The following is a 19961-nucleotide window of genomic DNA, read 5'->3' as shown; positions in this document are numbered from 1 at the left end:
ATCACCCACTGATACAGTCCCACGTAGAAGATAGTAGAGAGAAAGCGATTAAAGAGTATCGACTTTATGGCAGAAGGCGGTGAGGGGGGGAGGGGGGGGAGAGTAGTGCCGTGGGGAAAAAACTCTTTGCAACAGTCTGGGTGGGTGGTAGGGCTACCGGCGCATTTGACGCTGTTAGTAGCGACAGTTCGTCCATGGATGTTAAGAAATGTTAGTAGGGGGTAGGTTACCTTTGTAATTGGGAGCCGACAATGTCTCCTGGACCAGCATACCTGAAACACGTCAGTATCGTCATCATAGAGGTCAATTTTATCATAAAATCGGCCGCTCGGATTGGAGAGTCGTGTGGGATTTGTTTGCGATTTCTGTATTTAGGGCTTCCCGGCTACCGTTTTGTAGGCTGTATGAACGCAGCTGGCGGTGTCAGTCATATTTGCTGCGACAGAGGTGTGCGCCGATATTGTGTTGTCTTTCTGCTTAGTTTAAGCTTGCCGTAGGTGGCTAATTGTCCCTAAGCAAACGTGTTTTTGAGCTCCTATGCCTTCATTTGTGATTGTGACCGTAGTTTGCTAAATTTATAATGAAGGGATCGTTTGAGTTTCGCGAGCTCTTTTACAGTTGTGTGGCGTGTTTATCGAATACCTCCACGAGGGTAATAAACACTTATGTGTCCTACTGCATCTCGACTAGGCCGCTAAATCACTTTATCTTAATTGTATAGAAAATGGTTGAAACATTTGGAACAACGAATGAAACTTAGCAATCAACATACTCGCAGTTTGGTAGTGGCTTCATCAGAAGATGACAAGCTGAAGGAAGTTGTAACGCTCTTCGTAGCCGTACTGAAAGGATTGTAAAGGCGAGAGGCGGTATTCCGATGTGCTTATTACCTGACCTGCATCAGCAAAAAACAACGGTAGGACGGAGAATACTGTTTCTGCCGCCCTAAATATACAAGCTCCGGTTCGGAGAATTTGGAGAATGCGGGAAGAGTCGGAGCGACGGATCGGCAGATGGGCAGATGTTGTGCGGGTGGCTGACGCATGCGCGTGACACGCAGCGTAGAGGCGGAGCGCGCTCAGTGCGAGTCCGGGCGCGCCACTGGCCGCTAGGACGACGCCACAGCCGCTGTCTCCGACATCGCTAGTGAGTCCGCGTCTCTTCTTACGTTCTTCTTCGTACATTTCTTGTGTGCTGGAAATCATTAATGTCTTCTGTTTGCTCTTGTATTCCTAGCAATCGTAAAGACAAGTAACCACTTTGTTCATTCGACGTGATTGCTTTGAGTAACTCCTCCTCTCTTGCAATAACCTTAAGAGACGCAACGATACTGTTCTCTCACTTCACTTTCTTACAGCACAGCAAAACCAGTGGATTTTTTTTTTTTTGAAAATATTCAGAGTAATTAAAGTCGACGTGACTAGAGGGGTAAGACAACGAAATTTTAGCATAGTCGCTGCCGTGACGCATGACGTGCTGTCGTATTATGTGGTAGACTATATGAAAAAGTACAAGGTGCGTACTTCATCCATAGTTCTGTAGTTAGTCTCAGGTCACTAACCCCGGTACAGACATGTCTCCATGTGGAACGTGCGCGCCCGCATCTCGTGGTCGTGCGGTAGCGTTCTCGCTTCCCACGCCCGGGTTCCCGGGTTCGATTCCCGGCGGGGTCAGGGATTTTCTCTGCCTCGTGATGGCTGGGTGTTGTGTGATGTCCTTAGGTTAGTTAGGTTTAAGTAGTTCTAAGTTCTAGGGGACTGATGACCATAGATGTTAAGTCCCATAGTGCTCAGAGCCATTTGAACCATTTGGAACGTGCGGCGAATAATTTGTGGCACTCTTTCGTATTACGTTTTCTACATCACAAGTTTTACTCCTTTTTAAAGGTTTTTCTTTTAGAAAATCTGTTACTGTTGCTCACTGCGCAATACGAAGAATGTAGAAGTGTGCAGTAGGTGGAAGGAAGCAATCGAGAGAAATGTACTTTACGTAGTAAGTCCTTTCAGACTCACTTTTATGTCCCGTATCACTTAACACTTGAAAGACAGAAAAGCATAAATCGCTGGACTGAAAGTTGTCTCAACCATATCGTCATAAGAGCCATGAAGAGAAGTACGCTGATTTGCTACATAAGGCTACTGGCATAATATTCTCTTCTTTGAACCACATAGATTTTAGACGACTGAGTGTAGGAAACCTCGTAACTCATACAGAAGCGAAAAGGTCTTCATTTTTCTGGTCGTGCTAGGTGCAGTTCCCAAAACTGTTGATGCTCAGACATCGTCAGATCATCGCGTTTGTTTGCTATGACTACGAAAGAACGTGTGTGGACACGCACCGCTTGTGATATGTGTATGTTTGTTTAATAAGCTGAGGATTCGCTTGCGACATTTGTGTGTTTGTTTAATCAGCTGAGGTTTTCTGTAACGGCAGTCTAAAATTATTTTTTAGTTCTAATACATCCTTCCGTTCAATGATATGGGTTCACGCTTTTACCGTGAAAGTTATTACCTTATTTTAAGTATTACATAGGATTTTCTTCAATACTCGCCCATTTGCTTCGAATGAATGATGTTGTAATTGGTACAAAACTTAAACAAGCCTTATTTGTGTATGACATTACTGGTCCTTATAGGAAAATGATTTTGAAGTATTTGAAGTTTCGCGTGTTGCTGCAGCAGTTGGCTAAATATGCATGGGCTGCTTACACAAAGCATCGGCAGTTATCGCAACGTAATGTAGAGGATTTAAATAACTTCAGACTTCCAGATCTCATTTTCCGACTAGCAAACGGAGTCTAAATACGTAAGCATGTTTACACAAATAAATAACTGTAGCTACCTTCTGCAGGACCGCGATTTACGTCCACATTCTGAATGCTTAGATGAAAAACTACGTTCTAGCTCGTACAGGATACCTGAAACGCGTCGAACCCTACTAATTCTACACAGGTTACTGTTCGTTTAGTCACACTTTGATTCTTTGCAAATAATGATGCTGATATCTCATAAGAACGCAGTAGAACAAGACTCCATCATTAGAAAATATAAAAATAAAAATCGATCGTTGTTAAAAAAATTAGACGCAAGGGTTTCCCTGATCAAATTGAATGTCCTATTTCCGATCGCTTCATGGCGTAAACATACCAGACACACTAAACCGAAATTTGGTTCATACTGTCAACACACTGGAGTCGCGAATGGAGTGATGGAGGCTGTAATCCTTAGAACCCTTTGAACGGCATCGGGACGATTTCCTTTCCCATCCATCAACAATCCGAGCTAGTGCTTCTTCGCTGATGAACTAGTCATCGACGGGGCTTTAAGTTCTATCCTTCCTACCTCTTTGAAACTCAAACATACAAAAAGGTGGGACCCTCGCGAAAGCGACCAGAATTGAGAAAACAAATTTTTTTTACTCTTCATTTACTGAATGGGATTCAAATTTCAATTCCTCAATATTACATTCCAGTTACAAAAAAATGGCAAAAGTTCTGTATTTCTTCACATTATTTATACCTGTGGCATTTTCTTCCAGTTCTTTGTAATCACAATCCAGGAAATGTTTGTGCAGTACATCAAGACGGCTGTGGAATAGTATCACTGCCACTGATTTGGATTCATTGGTTTGAGATGTTTGTTTACAAATAGATACAAAGAAGTAACTTTTACGAAAGTTGTCTGTAGATCTAATATTACAGTCTGCGGCATGTCTCGTTCCAGTAAAGAGTAATTACTACACTTTAATAATCTTGGCAGATTACAAACTCTACAGAGACTGGGATTTGATACAGGAGCTTCCAACTGTCGATGTTGAATAGAAGCGATAACAGGTAAATTGCTGCAGCTTACATTATTGCTACTCGATTTGAAAATCAGATTAAACATAGAAAAGAAGCAAACAAAAGACTGCTTGAGGAGAAGAGGTATATGCATATAGTTTGTACTATTCACTCAGATAAGGCAAGCGCTAATACAAACACTGTCATATTTTTGATTCATGTTTCCCGGCACTTGTCTTTTGCAAACTTTATGTACCTTATCCTCACAAACCAGTGACGTTAGAATACTTAAATTTGGCATGCTACTAATTAATCCTATAGTGAAAGATTCTGTGCAAAGAATTTTCATTTAATAAATTGGTAAGGTATTTATGTAAGAGAAAAGCCCTAAAATTTGGTGCATTTCTTCAATGATATTTGGATAGCTGTAAAAACCCGGCAGAAGAAGATGGTGCTGCGCTAGGTACCTCGGTTGAGGATCGTGGTGCCAATAGCCCCATCGATGTGGACCCACAGATTCTCGATCGGCTATAAATCTGGCTGCGAGGGAAGTACGGTAAACTCTTACTGGTGCTCTTCGAACCAAGCAAGTACTCTGTGACCTGTGTGACACGCTGTGTCCTGCTGATACACAGCACAACAAAAAGTATCACTTTTTCGAACCCCCATAACTGTCTCCCATTGCGAGGCGTAAGTTTAAAATTTGGTTCAAAAGTGCCCACAATATTCCCCTGTAACAATATTCCTCTGTAACACAGGCCGCAGCTCGGAAATTCATGTGAGCTATAAGATGGTTAAAGATGTCACATTGGTACCAAATTTCGATGCAATTCTGCCCAACGCTACCGTGGATGTGTTACACGATGCGAAGGTCGTCACAGCCTCTCTTACCCACATTTCACCCCTTTTTTGACGTTTTCCCTATGGAGGTCATAACGTGACACACAGTGTTGAAATGATGCGGTTGTCTTGTGGGTGACCAAGGAAAACATTTCAGACATTCCGCTGCTCAGAACTGACACGCAAAGGCCTCAGGGGGTGGCGTAATTGGCGTCAGTGAAATCACCCCTTTCCCTGTGGCGTTGATTCCCACACGTTTCAAGGCTGAAAACAACAGTTCACAGTGCGATGAGAAATAGGAAGATGTTCTTGACAACCTTTGATATCACTGAAACACTGGGACGATTCAGCCCTTCCCTGTGGACATTGTGGGGCTGTAACTACAATGAACGCTATTGTTCCCCTTTGGAGTGGAGCGTGACCACAATTCTTACTCTCGTCAATCAGAAAGACACACAGGTCTCCATATCCATCATTATCACTCATCCGATGTGCAACTGGTGCTTCAGTGACCACCTCACAAAAAGGGGCTGAGCTCAGGACGCCCCTTGCGCTGACAACCATTGGCCTCTCTGTACTAAAAAGCCCATTTGCAATGGCATTAGACATATTTGGCCCCGAATTGCATTGAATGGAGTACAATTGCCTTCAGTGTTGAGTTCCACTTCTAATCGAGCCCCATGGACCAGTAAAGATATGTCTGGAGATTCCCTGGACAGCTGTGCGATACCAACCCGACTGTGATCCACCATATGACCAGGAATGATGATGGGGGATGTCATTTCATTTCATAGCAGGACCACTTTGATTGTCATACGTGGCACTCTTACAGCACAGCGCTACTTCGACGATATTCTACGTCCCATTTTGTTGCCCTTCACGGCAAGCGGTACTCGGCATAATTTCAGGAAGATAATGCCCGCCCGCACACCGCGAGAATTTCTACTGCTTATCTTCATGCTTGTCAGGCCATATTGTGGCCAGCAAGGTCGCCGGATGTCTCCCAAATTTAGAACTTTTGGAGTATTATGGGCAGGGCCCTCCAACTGTCTCGGTATTTTGACGATCTAATGCGCCTATTGGACATTATTTGGGATGACTTTCCTCAAGAGGACATCAGACAACTCAGTCCATCAATGCCAAGCCGAATAAATGCTACTATAAGGATCAGAGGTGGTCCAATACGTTATTGCCTTGCTCAATTTGTGAAGCTCTTTCTTTTCAATAAATCATCCAATTTTTCTGATATTCTAGAGGCCAAAAAGTAATAGTGCACCACAAAAATAAGGATAAACATGATAAACAGTGTGAAAGAAAAGATTCGGAATATAAAAATGTGGGTACGTTTCGGAAATGAAGTGGTAGTGTGACCTCCAGACGAGATGACAGGAAACGCAGATGCCAACAAACTGTACGTAATTCCTTATTTATATATAAAACGAGATGTGAGCAGTTTGATAATCTAAAAATAACACATATCAAAACAAAACTCTATCGTTCTAGATCCCACTGAAGATGCATTAGAGTAAAAAAAAGGCGAAACGCGTCTGGGAGAAATAAATTACAGTTGCGGCAAGAAAGGGCTGTTTTATTTACAAAACAAATAAAGTTCATATATTCAGCAACCGCATCATCAGGTCTGATCCTGACGAACATGAGAAAATTATCGGCATTTTGATGCCTTCTCATGTTGTGACATGTCTCTCCTCTATTTTATTTTTTACTGTACTATCTTGAAATAATCTATTTCAAATGTATCGTTACTATCATTTACTCTTCCTAAAACTTCACTGCTCTTTGCAAGTCCTGATAAGGCATCTGGTACTGCATGTTCAGCAACCTTAACATACTATATTTCCATGTCGAACTGCTGCAGGAACAGGACCCATCAAGGAAACCTATTACGCAGCAACCAACAGTCTTTTAGGAACATCAAGGCCCTATGAATAGTGTAAATGATCGTCTTATTTCCACATGAGAAATTTTTAAACTTACTGAAGCCCCAGACTGTGACAAGTGCTTCTTTTTCTGACACCCTATAATTTCTTTAATACTTTATGTTCTCGATTGCAAAAGAAATTTACCTAAGGATATCTTCTCCTTCTGTCCCTGTTTCCAGGAAGAGTGATGCCCATAATCCATAGTCCGAGCTATCTGTAGCCACATGGAACTGCTCTTTTGTTTTGCGATGCCACAACTTAATATTCCTGGCTAAATTTTCCTCAAGTCAATTAAACACCAGATTACATTCGTCAGTCTACATGAGTGCACCGTTTTTCTTCAAATACTTGTTTAGATGTTGACAATTAAATATCTGATCATCCACATATTTACAATAAAATTAACATAAGGCAGTCAAACACTTTAACTGATTACGTGTTCTTGGCACTAACCAACTTTGAATTGTTCTGATCTTTACAGGATTCTTTTCTACTCGTTGTGCTGTTGCTATATGAACTAAGAAGTTTATTTCTTTCTTGACAATCTTGCACGTTTTTAAACTCAGAGTCATCCCTCCTCTCATTAGAGCTCTGAACACCGTATAAAGTAATTTCAAATGTTCTTGCCAGATTTCACTTGTGATCATTAGGTTCTCTTCATATACCACTGTCTGAAAACTGATTTCGCTACCCAAGATCGTATCTGACACCCGTATGAAAACAGAGGTGAAAATATTCAGTCCATAGGGACCACAGTGTAGTGATAACACTTTCCAGCAAACATAAATGCTGTTGCGTCTAGGGGTTCTTACCAGTGTCCCACATCAGATCTAGGCTTGACATGTACTTTACGCCACTAAATCTGTGCAGTAGATCGTCCATGTTCTCCAGATGTTCTGTGTCTTTGTTTAGTCTTTGCTTACAGTACTTATACTGCCATCCTTCTTTCTAACAATTACCAAGTCATTGCTATAAGGTTTGTTGCTTCTCTGTCTAACCCCCCCCCCCCTTCCTCATTTCAGTATGTGATGTATTCCCTTTTGCATAGCGTTCTTCTTTGATAAAGGGATATTCGCATGGTGACTTAAAGAATCCTTCAAGCTCGACAACCTCTAGGTGACGCTCGTGTCTTATCTCCTTCCCTGGCCTATCTTAAAAATCTTCCTTGTAATCCTCTAACACTTGTAACAGTTCTTCGCTTTGCATAACACACAAAGCATGTGTTTGCTCTGCCGCAGATCGGTTTCCTTTCCTTCCTGTACAATACTCCAAAATGGAAGTCATTCATGCCTAGACTGCAAACCCAAATCCACTTCTTCTTCATGCACTAACCGTTTCAGATGGTTTTCTTCCATAATACAAGTCGCTTCAAAAGGAATATTTAACAGCTTCCCTTCTGCATGGCATATAATAGTTTCTCATCAACCAAACAATCCCTAAGATAACTTCTGCTCATAGGTATCGTACAACCAGAATCTGTAATTGAAAATCCTTCTTTGTATTCTAAAGTGAAATAACACTTGCTACCTTATGGTCTTTCTACTTCTTCCCATAGCAAATATCACATTAATGCCCATTACTGTCATTACTTCGGCTGGCCGTGGTGGCCGAGTGGTTCTAGGCGCTACAGTCTGGAACCGCGCGACGGCTACGGTCGCAGGTTCGAATCCTGCCTCGGGCATGGATGTGTGTGATGTCCTTAGGTTAGTTAGGTTTAAGTAGTTCTAAGTTCAAGGGGACTAATGACCTCAGAAGTTAAGTCCCATAGTGGTCAGAGCCATTTGAACCATTTGAATTTTTTTGTCATTACTTCAACCCTAGGATTCTGAATAATTATTTTGAAGAAAGCATTTGAAACAGCACTAATGTTCCTGTGTCCAAACGAATGAACACCTAATGTCTGTATAATTTGATGGAAATTATCGTTTCCATCATAGTGTCCTTCATTCAGTCTTCTTTGCATTCCTACAACAGATTCTTTTCGACAGCAAGATCTTTATATTGAAGATCTTATGAGGAGGTTTTTCCTCCTCTTCATCTTAACATCTTATCTTCATGTGTCCGGTAGCCCAATGTCTACATTTCCTACTGCTGCAGTCTCCTCTGCTTTATCTACTTGGTCATGCTTCTCTGCCATGTTAGGGGAAACTTCTTTCTCTCCAACATCTTCAGCAGTGCTACCTTACGATAACTATGCCTGGTTATCTATGAATTCTTCTTGTCCGAGCACTCCTTTAAATAGTTCATACAGATTAAAAGCAATTCCATCTGCTTCCTTATTTGGAAAAATGAACTCATCATCACTGCTGCTTGTATCTTCCTTGTCGTCTTGTGGATGTTCCACTTCATACAAGACATCTACGAAAATACTGACAGGCTTATAAGTTTCTTCAATGTCAGACAGCTCTTCTTCCTTTCTAATACATGACTTACTTCTGTGGGTATGTACCACTGCTATCACCAGTTACTTATTGAAATCAACAAGGCCCTCTATAAACTTCATTCTGGATCAGAATTAGTCTCTTTTTTGTAAGTCACCCGTTTCTGAGCAAGCTGATTCTCAAGATGATGATTATTTTGTACGAACGGGATTATCTCTGAATATGCACGTAACTCTGCTCCATGCTCCCATTCACTACCTCCCTTTTCCCCTAATGGTTTCTCGTCATCACTATTTGTCGAGTTTCCGATCGATTTCTTTATTCCCCTCGACATCACTAACTTCCTGCTACTGCTTCCATCATCTATGGACGCCATTTACAACAACATGCTCCATGATCGGCACTTCTTTCTCTAATTTCGCTTGCTGACCTTGAACCCTCTTATCTTCTTTAATTCTAGCCTTTGATTCCACTCGATTCACTTGTATCTCGTCTGCTCCATTACCGACTGTCTCTTGTTGTCTTTCCACTGTTTGCATCTGAATGTTACCCCTCTAATAGTTTGGGTTTCGAAACTGCTCTTCATGCCACAACAAAGCCTGATGTTCTCACTCCTATTCTCTCTATCACTGTACTTCGTATAATACCTGTAATCGTTTTTGGGCCACTTCTTGTTTCCCACATGCATTAGGCCCTCGAACTGCATCGCATTTAGTTTTCTGCTTCTTGTCACACACTCTTAGCATTAAAGTTTCTACTTCTTCGGTGAGAATAACCTCCTTGACCACATCTTCACGTCATATTAATCTGTCGTCCTATTCTTTCACCTCGTTCAGATCAATTTTGGTTCCTGAATACTCTTTGGTCGCTGGTTTCATGCCATCTAGCCTTGTTCTCTACGTTTTCCAAAAACTCATCAAAAGTACTACGTTTACTGCATGTATAGCACTTAGAATCATCAGGAAGCTTTTTCCGATGCACCCATACAATCTCTGATTCAGATCTACTACTTTCCAAACACTCCAACATCTTGAACCACGAACTGAAGTAATCTTTCATGGCTCGACGTCCGTTTTCTGGCACTATTGTGACGAAAAGTTTTCGCCACAAGCTTTCCTGCTTGTGGATAGACCAAAGCTCTTCCAGAAATATATTCTTAGAATACGAAAATTTCAAATTCTCTACGTTCAAGTTCAGTCACCAACGTTGAGCATCCCTGCCAACCAATCAATAACCTTCTTGATTTTTTCCTTGTCTCACAATTTTTATGAAATCAGATGGATGCCAACCCCCCTGTTTCTTCCGAGTATCAAGCTTCCCCTCTTTATTAAAGTTCTTAGATTTTTGTTCCATCATCTGTATCCAATCCTTATGAGTCTAGCTACGGACTCGTAATCATAACAATTCCAACTCGTTGTGAAGTGTCGTTGCTTCTTGCTTCTGTACTCAAGAAACTACGCATCATCACAGCGTTATACAACTCTTCAAATTCGTCCGTAGTCTCTTCTGAAAGGTATGTTTTATTTGCGGGTACTATCAGCTGCAATTTTCTATCAATAAGAGGTTCCACCGTTTCCTCTATCATTTGAATTTCAGAGTCGAACCTTTCCTGAGTTTCGATAACCTTTGTCTGAATTTTGGTTATTTCAGTTTTTATGTTACCTAATAATTTACTTAATTATCTGATATGTTGGCTTTGCGTAGTGAAAAATAGCTAAATTCGCATAAGTGTATATGCAAATTGGATATGGTGCCATCTAATTTAATTTACTCAGTCTTCATCTGAGCCTTGATTCCCAACTTGAATGAGGGTTTCCAACTGATTCATGTTGGTTTCCATTTGTGTGGTAATATCTGTGCAAATATTGTGCATTATATCTACAACAACAGCTGCCGGAGTTTACATTTCGGCAGAAAGGAATCCAAGGAATTTCGCAGAGTTAGAAAAAAGTCGCAGGTGAAATAGAAGCGTTTCTCCAAGATGAGTCAGTGGCACGTTTACTGTCGCATACACTCGACTGTGCGGACAATTTACATGAAGAGGACAATGATGACGATACGTGCTTAACAAGTGAAAGTAATACTGAAACCGGTATCGACCCAGGTAGTTCATCATCTTTGTCGGACAGGGAGCCACAGATATTACGCCCATTTTCCCACTCATGCTTGGTGTGACGCAAAGATTCCCTGCTGCTCTTGCAAGATCACGCACACAAGAAAGCATGGTAGGGGGCAGAGCACCTCCAACTTCTCGCAGCCCAATAAATAACTTTCCAGCCAATTTACCACCTAGATTAGGCACTGATGTTAGTTAATCTTGATACAAATCTCTTGCTACCTCTAATTTCCAGGGTTCCTTTTATATGCATTTCCTGTTCAAACAACGATTGCTCGGACTTGAAAACATATTTCTTGCTGAACGATGGAATGAGTTCGTTTATCTCATTTACAAATTTTTGGGCAGATTCCGTAGTTTGCTGCGCATAGTCAAGTTGACGATTTTGTTTGAAATTTCGCTAAATGTCTCCCAATTCTGTGGCTCTATTTGAAGCAACGCAGTCATCCACTGCTTTCCTTGAAATCACTGTAATCTCTGTTGCGTGCAGTTTAATGTGCATAACGTAGTAGGCCACTATCATGCTCATCCTGTTACTGAATCGAGCATCCTTGAAACGCGCAAACATCACTTATTGTAAGAAGTGCGCCTTGTGCTCCGTTGAATATCCGCAGTTTTTCTTATGCACTACACGGTCATATTGCTGCGAACATATTAGAAATCCGTTTATAACTTTTTTCACTTTGCTTTGGATGATCTTCCATGTACGTAAATATCTTCCATACTCGCTCTTCGAGCAACGATATTTTTTTACTACGTCCCACGTTATGTAACATATACATCCCATAGAAGGCTGATCTCTACACCTCCCCGACATTCATTTTATGTCACCCTGCTGATACATAGTGTGAGTCATTATCAGTTAATATTTTTCTTGCCGTAACTGTTAACACAACACTTTCAGATGAGCCTTACGAAAGACTGAACTTGCGACTTCGCACTCAAGGTGTTCCTCGTAAGTGAAAAATTTTTCTGTGCCTTGGAGGAAGTTAACTGAATCTGCGGCCACGCACTGCAAACTTTTCCAGCGTCTCTGGCTGTTTATCCTCTGAAGGCCAGCCACGTGACACTTACAAGAAATAGCCACCTGCCCTGTCCTCTGTGTGTCGCTGGCCCACTCTCATTCTTCCGAGTTTGCCAAGTTGGCCTTCTACGTATTTGTACACTTGACAAAACTAAATTTTTCTCTCCTTTTACGTACCAAAATACTTGTCGAACTTGTAAACGCTGTTCCTAGTGTATTTCCCTAAACTGATAAGCCATCATGTCATGATGATGCGTCCTATTCTACACCTTATTTTAGATCTTTATAACGATGCTATGCTGATTATATTTATATGTTTTGACGATGCCATTATGGCCTAATCACTTTAGGACATGGTGTAATAAAGGTTTGAGGATGGTCATTACGGACTGAAACCGGCCATCGTCTAAAGAATTCATATTGTGATCAAAGACTGAAATAAAAAACATTTGACAGTATTGGATCACTGTTTGTATACGCGACCATGTCGTAGTTCGCGAAACTATCGAACTTCATCACCAAAGTGCAGAATTGATTGGAAGATCGCATCCACAACAGAACAATGCCCTAACTGTCGCACTAAATAAATCACTGTGTACCTTACGGACAACTTCTGTGTTTTGTGGTTCCAATCAGCTTCAACAACAGCAATTATCCTCAGTAAGATTCGATGAGAGCTGTGGTCGCTTACCATAACACTTCCCCTGGTACTAAAACTATGAAGATTGATCGCCAGCTCTGAGAGAGCAAATTTTATTCAACGTTTCTGAGGGAAACGTGACTGCAGTTAAAATTTGAAATGTGAACTTACCTGAAATCTTTGTTTAAAAAACTGACTTCACTTCGAAACAGAAATATTTACGTTTTCTACGTTAAACCGTTCTGTAAATTCACACAAGATTGATAAGACGATTTTAATTTAATTGTAGCATACTCCCTACCGATGAAAAAGTCTATTGTGTAATGTGACCTAAAAAAGTAATCATGTTAATACTACTTTAGAATATTCGGTCAAGAAAACTTACTTTAACTGAAACATATCCTCAGCAAATTCAATTAAGAAAAGCGACCACGGAAGTTATTAACAATTCTTTAGCTCTGAGGGAGCATTCTGCATGGTACTCTTGCAAAGTTTGTAATGACAAATTTAAGTGTATACACGTTTTTCAGAAGTCACGATTACGACGACGTATTCTCGAACTTGTGAAAAACACGAATATACATAAATTAATCACTTATATTTACTTGAATATAGGAAACAGGAAACTTTTTAAGGTAAATAACAATTTAAAGGCAATTAAATTGAATTACTCTGTTTTCCAAGACTGCATCACATGTTTTGAAATACTGGGAGAGCTCTCTGAGAATTGTGAAAACGTTTAACAAACGGAAGAACTGCCTGGTCTTGAGTATGTAGATGCTGAGATGCTGCTGTTGAGATGAGGTGGCTGAAGACTGATGTCTTTACCTCTGAATACGTACATTATTTTACTGATCGAAATCTCTTAAACCTGAAATAGCGTCAGTCAATTTCTTTTACAAAGTGAAATTTTATGATCAATTTAGAACTATTAACATATATTTCATTACATATATTCATTCAGATATATTGCGTGACGTAGTTTTCAAGGTGTCACGGCTTCTCCGGATACAAGCGTCCATTGGTATGAGAAATCTCTCGAACTATTTTCTTTTAAACTAAAAAACATTCTGAACATAAACTTAGGTCACGTCGCAGTATGTATTTTAAAATCCATGTATACTAGACATTTCTTTGTTGTTTTATCGTAAATAACCTGTCCTTGAAATCATTAAATAGAACTCGTTACACTTCGTATATATTAAATAACCAGCGACAGACAGCTGAAACATTATTAGCTGAAATAGGCAAACCGAAATAGGTGGCTAATTATACTTGTCTAAACAAGAGAGTGGTGAAAATGAATACACACGTGCGTGTCCAGTTTCAGTAAAAATTATAAATATTGGAGTATCGACAGGTGTTTGAATTTGCTTATAAACTAGAAATTCGGTTAACTTATCTGAAGTTCCACGAATGAATTTAAAAAAAAAAAAGATAAGTGGACACCTGATGACAGGAACTACATGCTACTGCTGCCGCAAAAAATGGAAATGAGCGTATGGCTTCGTTGGCCGGGAGGCCCCTATTCGGGGAAGTCGGCCGCCAAGTGCAAGTCTTATTACATTCGACGCCACATTGGGCGACTTGCGCGCCGGTGATGAGGATGAAATGAAGATGAGGACAACACAACACCGACTCGACGAGCGGAGAAAATCTCCAACCCGGCCGGCAATCGAACCCGGGCCCGCTTGTATGGGAGGCGAGAACGTTTCCCACCCAGCTAAGCAGGCGGACATTACTGCCGCAATTCATGAGCGACTAATGATGGTCCTCTGAAATACGTACTTGTTATTGCAATTCGGTGACCAAGGAATCCTGTGCCTCGACAACGAGCAGTACCGTCCCTTATCCATGGTCTTTAAGAAATCTCAAATACACAGATGCCTACATTAGTACACTAGGCAGTCTGCCGCTATGATTAACCTACTTTTTGTAGATCAGCAACGCCGTAGTTCTGCAAGTCAGCCTTTAGTCGTCAAGCAGTGTTTGTTTCTGATGGGGCATGGTATTTCTAAACGAACGATCTCGAGAATTTTCTTTTCTCAATTAATTTCTGCTGACGAGCGTGGTTAGATGTTTCAGATAGTGTTACCGCTCAAACATGCGATTGGTGGATTTTATTTGCGTTCTAGTTGAGATCTTAACGTATCAAGCCTAGTGTGTCTATTTCACTCGAAATTCTAATCTTTCCAGATACAGCTGTTTTCACAACTACACAGAACGAATATGAAGCTAATGATCATGTACGGGCAGTGTTTTCTTCTTCTAGTTTTGGCTATACTTTATGTTAACCTAAAATCAGGTTTTGCATAAATTCATTTATAATGGGTCTATCGTAGCCCCAAACACATTTTAGGTATCGACCCACCACACATATGAGAATGAGGAGGAGTCTGTTATACCACGATCGGTTCTGACATGCATACCAATAATTACCTGAGTATGTATGTAAACGAAGTGCAGTTCGCAGAACAGCTTCTGTGAAGTTTGGAAGGTAGGAGACGAGGTACTGGCAGAATTGAAGCTGTGAGGATGGATTGTGCGTCGTGCTTGGGTAGCTCAGTCGGTAGAGCACTTGCTCGCGAAAGGCAAAGGTCCCGAGTTCGAGTCTCGGTCCGGCAAACAGTTTTAATTGGCCAGAAAGTTTCATATCAGCGCACACTCCGCTACAGAGTCAAAATCGCATTCCGGGTTGGTTTTGTTCAGCATTCCAATACACCACATTATTCGGCACCCTTTTGGCTACAAAACACTATCTTTGGACATAATCTCCATACAACTCAACGGCGTTACACCACTTTACTGAAAGAGTCTGTATGCCGCGTGATACCGCTCTACTGGTCAACTTCGGAACCAGCGTTGCTGCATTAATAACGTCCCCATCATCCACATATTGCTTCCTGTGTAATGCGTCCTTCATGGCACCAAGCTGATGGAAGCTGGAAGGTGTGAGATCGAGGCAGTGGGATGGATGAGGAAGAGCAGTTCAATGAAGTTCTGTAGGTTCCTCTCAGGAGCGCAGACTTGTGTGAGGCCTTGCGTTGTCATGAAGAAAGAGAAATTCATTTGCATTTTATGGCGACGAACATGCTGAAGTCGTTTCTCGATTTCATGAGGGTATTAGAATACAGTTCAGAGTTGATCATTGCACCATGACAGAGGTGATCAAACAGAATAGCCCCTACAGAGTCCCGGAGGCAGTCGCTAGAACTTTACAGGCTCAGGTTGCAGCTTTGAACTTGGTGTGGCGCCACTCCATAGCCGGCAGTTTTCTTTACAGTTCGAACTGATGAACCCATGTTTCATCGCCTGTGAAAATGGTCAACAAAATATTATTACGCTCAGCCTGGTAACACGCAAGCAGTGGTCCTTCGTTGCTCTTTATGGTCTACTGTCAGGCTGCAAGGAACCCAGCGTGCCTTTAGTACCTTTTAGTATTCCACACAGTGGACGAGTGTGCCAGCACTACCAACAGAGACGTCCAGTTGAGTAGAGAGGTGTCTAATTGTGATCCGTCAATCACTTCAAATAAGAGTGTTCGCACGTTGCAACAATGAAGGAGTCACAGGTGCGTGCAGCAGGCGGCACGCGGGAAATCGGACAGGTTTGCGCGAATTGTTGCGATGATAACAGGCGTCTCGCCCAACGGCGTATCGTGCTTTTGTTCACTGGGAGGTCTCCGTAGACATTTTGCAAGCGCCTACGAATACCTGCGAAGTTCTGGTTCTCCGCCAAATCGAACTCAATGACAACTCTCTGCTTGGAACGCATCTGCGTTACAGGTGCCATTTTGAAGGCTACGTTTAACGCAGCCAACCATCGGAAATTTATGAATCTATAGGGACCGAAGAGGGAATATTCCACAATGTCTTGCAACAAATTCCGAATTTTTTAAACCTAAACTGGCAGAGAAAAAAAGTGTTGTATTGCTTAGGGAAGCCCCTCGTATAAATGGTTCAAATGGCTCTGAGCACTATGGGACTTCAACTGCTGAGGTCATTAGTCCCCTAGAACTTAGAACTAGTTAAACCTAACTAACCTAAGGACATCACAAACATCCATGCCCGAGGCAGGATTCGAACCTGCGACCGTAGCGGTCTTGCGGTTCCAGACTGCAGCGCCTTTAACCGCACGGCCACTTCGGCCGGCCCCCCTCGTATATTTCAACGTTCTCTGTGAGTAAGTGTTGCCTTTTCTTCTATATCTTCATCATGAGTATGGTGTGGACCCTCCCCATCTTTATCAGACAAAACCAGCTGAGGTTCCGGCCACCTCTTATTGACCCCGAAAGTGGGTAATACAGTGACACAGATATTCTGACAAGTCGAGAGCTACCATGTGCTAGGCGTCTAATAACCGTTTGAAGTTGATCAAGGTATTTATTCAAGTCAATTGCTTGCATAGTGACAGAGATGCTAGTAATTAGTCATGATGTCCTTTGCATCAAAACACAGCTCCTCTATTGGCCTATGCACCACTCGCTATTTGAATTCAGTAGCCCCATTCAGCGTCAGTTACGAATGGAGATCGTAGACAGTACGCAGTTAAGTAACCAATAAACTAAGGAAAAGACAAAAGAGGAAGGTCAGCCTTTGTTGATAAATTTTGCAATGAAGCTATTTCCTATACTGATTCGCAGGAGCACAAAGCTCCCGAAGAAATGGTTCAACTGGCTCTGAACACTATGGGACTTAACTTCTGAGGTCATCAGTCCCCTAGAACTTAGAACTACTTAAACCTAACTAACCTAAGGACATCACACACATCCATGCCCGAGGCAGGATTCGAACCTGCGGCCGTAGCGGTCGCGCGGTTCCAGACTGAAGCGCCTAGAACCGCTCGGCCACATAAGCCGGCGCTCCCGAAGAAATTCAGACAGTTAACACAAGATTTGTATTGGGAACGTGGTTAGAATTTTACCTTGCTATAACATAATTACAAGTGAAAATGTAGTGTACATCAAAGATATGTGGGAAAACGTCATGAATAACCTCTTCACACAGGGAAAGGAAGAAAGATAAGAGTTTAACTTACCGTAGATGTGTAGTTAATAGAGACAGAGATTATGGAAGAATGTGGAAGAAAAGTGCCGTGTTCTTTTCAAGGCAGTCATCCCAGAATTTGCCTTATGCGATTTAGAGAAACTTCATGAAACCTAAAACTAGACGGCTTGATGGGAATTCGAACCACCGTCTTCCCGACTGCAGATCCAATCTCCCAATAGTGCTCAACTCTCTCAGCATCACGACGAAAAAGGAGGGAGTCTCGTTGTCTCATGGAATGGTCAAGAAGAATTCAAAGTTTTCGGCTAGACTATTGTTAAAGGAACATTAGGGAGTTGCGAATTGAGATAGTGTTCCTGCTGGTATTGCTATAGCATCAGTTGTGCTGTAAATAAACGTCGAAGTGTTATGTCCACTAATAGACAAATGGCGTTTTGTGAGGCCATTTCTATATTGCGCGCGTCCACACGCATATACACACACGCACGATCGCACACGTAAAAAGAGAGAGAGAAAAGAAAAGGACGAGGTCTACAGATGTCAGTTTAAGGGAAACTTCTCATCCTGGATACCATATGAAAAACAAACTTCTTTGGTTCAAATGGCTCTGAGCACTATGGGACTTAACATCTGTGGTCATCAGTCCCCTAGAACTTAGAACTACTTAAACCTAACTAACCTAAGGACATCACACACATCCATGCCCTAGGCAGGATTCGAACCTGCGACCGTAGCGGTCACGCGGTTTCAGACTGAAGCGCCTATAACCGCACGGCCACACTGGCCGGCACAAACTTCTTTATCCGCCTGGGACACAGTAAGGACGTACAGTGAGGAGGGGGTTGCTAGTCTGATTCATACGCCCTTTCATGGCCTGCAATAGAATGAATGACCAAGTGTAGCACAGACATGAAATTTTAGCGCACATGATTACTGTAGAAACATGATACTCCCTAACTAGCTCGTATAGTTCCAAATGATGTAACTGTAAGGTTTAAAGTAGTTAAATAAAATAATACGTATATTACACATCGGATGATCCCCAACCGCTCTTACATATTCCTAGAAATAATATTGATGTCCGCAAATCAAACAATGGAAACAAAATCAAATCATTTTTTAAGCTGTCGCGCTAGTATTGATGTTTGGCACTTGGTTTTCTGCATGAGGTAATAGTGGAAGGTTTATTGCTGAATATCCTGGCCATTCGTGTAGTTTCAGCACTATGACATACCAGCACATTTTGCACTTGTCGTAGGAATTCACGAGGACGCAATGCTGGAAGACAAGCGAATAGGCTGAAGTAAACAACATTTTTCCCACCCAGGTTTTAGAATTTTACTCCTACAAATAGTCGATTTTGAGGTTTCATGAGGAGTCAGCCAACCTCTCTACAGTTGAAAACCTGACTGTGCAAGTTGTGGGTGTGACAGAAATAATTTACCATATAGCAAGTAATTTTGAAGAAATATACCGAAAAATAATTTATGGTATCACGGTAGTGGTGAAGAAGTATAGCAATATTTATTGTTAACTACGGAAAAAGTATCAATATTAATTTGTGAATCAGAAATATAAGTCGATTTCATTTTCCTTTTAACAGGGAATTTTGATTATTGATGTCACCAGTAAGAAATTCGAAGTATCCTTTCGATCGAGGTTATGCAGTGATTAAGGTACCGGAGGAGTGGGGACTAAACTCTTCCAATCGTCCTGGATTTTGTGATTCGTCGTTTTCAAAAATCACATCATACCAAAATCGGGACAGTTTTTATAGTACAACTACAGTCGATTCTTTTCGTCGTTCCCCTCCAAATGACATAATGCCCTGGCACAAATGAAACTAATCTCTAATCTTCCTTCCTTCGAGGTGTGTTTCCGACCAAAAGACAAGGCTGTGAGAACTTAGAAATAGCCCTAAAACATTCTTGAAGGTTTCTTTAAATCTTTCGCCGCAGTAGAGGTGAGCAATTCAGTGAAATTACCAAATGTTACATTCCTTTACAGCACCATCCCTATCAATCCACTCCTCCCCCATCCATCAACACTACGCCGCTGCCAAGAGAATAAAAGCTAAGGTAGTAGTTTCAGTATTTCTATTTTCTTACGTTAGGGTATGATTACCTTTTTTGAGGTCACAAAACCAAAACAATATGATATTAATGTGTAATCCAAGAAAGTAAAACAAATGAAAACACCCAAAACAGCCGGCCGAAGTGGCCGTGCGGTTAAA

The sequence above is a fragment of the Schistocerca americana genome, chromosome X (genome assembly GCF_021461395.2).
Source record: "Schistocerca americana isolate TAMUIC-IGC-003095 chromosome X, iqSchAmer2.1, whole genome shotgun sequence".
Taxonomy (NCBI): Eukaryota; Metazoa; Arthropoda; class Insecta; order Orthoptera; family Acrididae; genus Schistocerca; species Schistocerca americana.
The sequence above is the reverse complement of the archived record's forward strand: the minus strand, read 5'-3'. Positions refer to the sequence as shown.